Raw genomic sequence first — 5,006 nt, 5'->3', positions numbered from 1 at the left:
TGAGCAAGACCAGTGCAGGCTGCCAATATCTAGGCCCAAGTCTCCTGAATGCCTGTAATCTCAATGGGCATAGCTGGTGCCTGAGCTGATTCTGTCGGCTCAACTATATCTGGAATCTGCTCCTGAGCTGGAACAACTGGTGGTACTACAGGTGCTATTCCAACTGTGGTACGAGCTATACCTCGACCTCTACCTCGGCCCCGGCCTCTACCACGACCCCGACCTCTCGCGACCCTAACTAGTGGCACTGGTGGCTGACCGTCTGATCCGGTAGTACGTGTCCTCACCATCGGTGAGAGAATAGAATAGCAAAAATTTAGTATCCAAAATCAACAAATTCGCACGACAGAATACAAGAAAGTAAAATTTTCCTAAGGGTTCTGCAGCCTCTCGAAGATAAATACAAACGTCTCCGTACCGATCCGCAAGACTCTACTAAAAATGCTCATGACTCATGAGACCTATGTAACCTAGGCTCTGATACCAACTTGTCATGACCCAAAATCCCAATCTGTCGTGATGGCGCCTATCTCGATACTAGGCAAGCCGATAATCTCAATAAACCAAAACTTCTCTTTAAGGTTGAAAATATAATATTTAAATACAATACAAACACTTCCCAAAACCTGGTGTCACTAATTACATGAGCATCTAATATGAATACAAATTTCGAAAATATAGTCTATAATAGTCTGAGACCAAATACAGTAAACAAAGAGATAGATAAGGAGAGACAAGGTCTACGAAACACGGCAACTACCTCAAAATCTCTTGAAAATCAACCATACGAAAGGATCAACACCCGCTATGTCCGGGAACACCTGGATCTGCACACGAAGTGTAGGGTGTAGTATGATTACAACCAACTCAGCAAGTAACAATAATAAATAAGGAACTGAAGATAGTAACGAGCTATATAGTTATGGTTCATTTCCAGTAATTCCAGCAAAGAATAGACATGCTATCAAATCTAGCAGTTTAATGTCAAATCAATTTTTATACAGTTTCTGTTCATGTAATCCGTATTTCAACAATCTTTCAGAGATTTCACAACAATGACAGATAGCAACTAAGTGCAACAACAAATGGAAATAAAGTATAACCTCTTAGGACAACAATCACTCACTCGGCTCTCATCTCTCAGCACTCACACTCAATGGGTACCCGCGCTCATTAGGGGTGTACAGACTCCGGAGGAGCTCCTACAGCCCAAGCTCTATAATCTGCACAGACAACTCACGTGCTGCACGGACAACTCACGCATGGCCAACTCACGTACTGCACAGCCAACTCACGTGCTATAGTATAATATAAGGATCCGCACGACCAACTCACGTGCTGCACAGCCAACGCACGTGCTATAGTATAATATAAGGATCTGCACGGCCAACTCACGTGCTGCTCGGACAACTCACGTGCTATGATATCAATATCTCACAATCAGGCCCTCGGCCTCTCTCAGTCATAAATCTCTCCAGTCTCTCGAGCTCTCATTAATCATGAAATCAGCCTAAACAACAATGATATGATGTATCAACAATAATAACAGAGACTGAGATAAAATGTGCAAGTAAAAACTGAGACTGAGTACATATAGCATTTAGCAGGCATTTCAACAAGTACGCGACCTCTGTGGGTCCCAACAGTACTAGCACATAGCCTAAGCATGATTTCTAACATGATTTACAGTCAAAATTTTATCAACACATAGAGAGCATATAGCTAACAACAAATTATTCAACTTTACAGTTTCCCGGGACGGACCAAGTCACAATCCCCTCGGCGCACGCTCATACGCCCGTCACCTAGCATGTGCGTCATCTCCAAAATAATCACATGATACCAAAATTTGGGGTTTAATACCCTCAGGACCAGATTTTAAACTGTTACTTACCTCAAAACGTGAAACTCTTTACTCTACTATGCCTTTGCCTCGCAAATCGACCTCCGAATGCCTCATATCTAGTCACAAATAATTCGTTTCAGTCAATAAAATTTATTGAAATTAATTCCATAACAAAATACTAATTTTTCATAAAATCTAAAATTTAGCTCAAAAATCGCCCGTGAGGCCCACGTCTCAGAGCCCCACAAAAGTTAAAAAATCCGAAAGCCCATTCAACCACGACTCTACCCATACCAATTTTATCAAAATCCGACCTTAACTCGACCCTCAAATCTACAAATCTTATTTCCAAATTTCTAAGTTCCAATCTCCGATTTACACCTCGAAATCATGTAATCTAGTCGGATTATTCGATAATAATTCAATTTTATGAAGTAGAAATGATCACAAGGGACTTACCTCAAGTTTTCCTTGAAAATATATCAAAAATCGCCTCTCCTCAAGCTCCAATTTGTCAAAAATGGCGAATGGGACGAAGTCCCTATTTTTATAATTCTGCCCAGACAACCTCGGTTTTGCCTCGATCTTGGCCTTCGATCGAGGTCCTCGATCCTGGCCCTCGATCCTGGTCCTCGATCCTAGGCCTTCGGCCCTACTTTTGACCTTGCCTTCGACCGTGACCCTCAACCCTAGGCTCTATCATGGCTTCGATCGTGGCCCTCGACCTTGGGCTCGATCATGGCTTCGATCGTGGCCCTCGTCCCTGGGATCGATCATGGCTTCGATCGTGGCCCTCGACCCTGGGCTTGATCATGGCTTGGATCATGGACCTCGACCCTGGGATCGATTTCTGGGCTCGAATCTAGCAGAAGAAATTTCCAACAGAAGGAAATTGCAGCAGCTGTTGTAGTTCAATTTTTTGATCCGTTAACCATCCAAAACTCACCCGTGGCCCTCGTGACCTCAACAAAATATACAAACAAGTCCTAAAACATCATACGAACTTAGTCGAATCCTCAAATCACCTCAAACATTCTAAAACCATGAATTACGCCCCAATTCAAGACTATTGAACTTTGAAATTTCTAATTTCTACAAATAATGCCGAAACCTACCAAATCACATTCGATTGATCTCAAAATTTTCACACAAGTCATAAATGACATAAAATACCTATTCAAATTTTCAGAATCAGATTTCGACCCCGATATCACAAAGTTAACCCCTCGGTCAAACTTTCCAAAAATTTAACTTTCAGCATTTCAAGTCTAATTCCTCTACGGACCTCCAAACATTCTTCCAGACATGCTCCTAAGTCCAAAATTACCATACGGAGCTATTAGAATTATCATAATTCAAATCCGAGGTTGTTTACACATAGGTCCATATCCAGTCCACTTTTCTAACTTAATTCTTTTTTCAATTATGAGACTAAGTGTCTCATTTCACTCCGAATTCCTTCCGGACCCGAACCAACTAACTCGATAAGTCATAAATCAATAGCAAGGCATAAATTGAGCAGTAAATGGGGAAATGGAGTTATAATATTCAAAATGACCGATCGAGTCATTACAACTTAGGGTGTTCTCTCTATCTTGAAGAGCCTCGAGATTGGCCTCGACAGCTGTACCCACCGTTGGCTCAGTGTGGTAGGGGGAATCTTCGATCCTCGATAACTTAGGGACTTTGCCCAAGTCTTTTCCCGGGACCCCCTCATTTCGAGACGGAGTCTCTACAGCCTTCACCGATTCAGTGGCCTTTGGGGCCTCGATGCTCATTTTCACTTGGGCCACCAGTCCGGAGTCGTCTCTTCCCTCTTCTTCGTCTTCATCCCTTAGACGCCGAACAGAGTTTTCGGTCAGAAGGATGATGTTCTTCCTCGGCTTACGATCCTTCTTCTTCTTAGGTTCTGGATCCTCGGAGGTTGAAATATTTTTCCTCTTTTTGTCCTTCGCCGGTTTCGGTGCCGGGATCAAAGTCCCCTCCTCACTAGATAGGGGCCTCACAACAGCATCTTTGCCAAGGCCTGTATGAAAAGAAATAAGTAAGAAATGCTTCAACAAAACCATCAAGGACGTGGGAAAGAGGCTTACCATGAGTTTTGGCCTCCCATCGACCCTTTGATAAATCGCGCCACGAACGCTCGGCATACGTAGAGGTCGAGGCCAGGTCCCGAATCCAGCACTTGAGGTTAGGAATTGCATCAGGCATCCAAGCAACCGCTACATCATGGAAAAGGATATCAATGAGAGAGAAGCAAAGGAGCAAAACAACAAATAGGAGCTAACAATGGGATTGTACATACGCTTCATATTCCATTTCTCGGTAAATGGCATCTTCTCCGCCTGGATTAGATAGGAAGTCTTCACTCGAACGAACCAACCCATCTGGACTCGGTCCTTATCCTCGTCTATGATCGAGAATAGCACTTTGGTAGCCCGGCATTGGAGTTTTATTAACCCACCTCGATAGAGGCGGGGGCTGTACAACCTGATGAGATGGTCGAGGGTAAAAGACATCCCCTCAATTTTGCTCACGAAGAATCAGAGCAGAATAACAATTCGCCAAAAGGAAGGATGGATTTGGCCTAGGGTTATTTGATACTGACGGCAAAAATCAACGACAACGGGGTCGAGGGGGCCCAGCGTAAAAGGGTAAGTGTAAACACTTAGAAACCCTTCCACATGGGTGGTGATATCTTCTTCGGGAGTCAGGATCGCCCCTTCTTTGCTCTCCCAGTTGCAATCTTTCCTTACTTGCTTAAGGTATCCCTCAGTTATTGAGCATATATACCTCGATACTGGCTCGCATCGACCAGGAACCGATGATGTTTTATCGGTCTTAAAATCAGAAGTGAGGACACACCCCCCGGGAATACACTCCTCAGGTCGTGGCTCCACCGGTGTTTTGTCGCCGGCCGACCGTGATGAAGAAGCATTTTCTTTTTAAGGAACAGTTTTTGACGTTTTCGCCATTTGGATTTGAAGTTAAAAATAAAGGAAGATGATAAGATTTGGTGCTCTAAGAAGAGGTTAACAGTGAAGATCGCAGATTTGCAGATGAAGAACTCACAAAAGAACTTAGTAGATTTGGAGATTGGAAATTTAAAAGTAAAAAATGGTGAAGAGAGGAGCTATTTATAGATTTGGCGATGAAGGTT

This window comes from Nicotiana tomentosiformis, chromosome 12 (genome assembly GCF_000390325.3).
Source record: "Nicotiana tomentosiformis chromosome 12, ASM39032v3, whole genome shotgun sequence".
Taxonomy (NCBI): domain Eukaryota; kingdom Viridiplantae; phylum Streptophyta; class Magnoliopsida; order Solanales; family Solanaceae; genus Nicotiana; species Nicotiana tomentosiformis.
The sequence above is the reverse complement of the archived record's forward strand: the minus strand, read 5'-3'. Positions refer to the sequence as shown.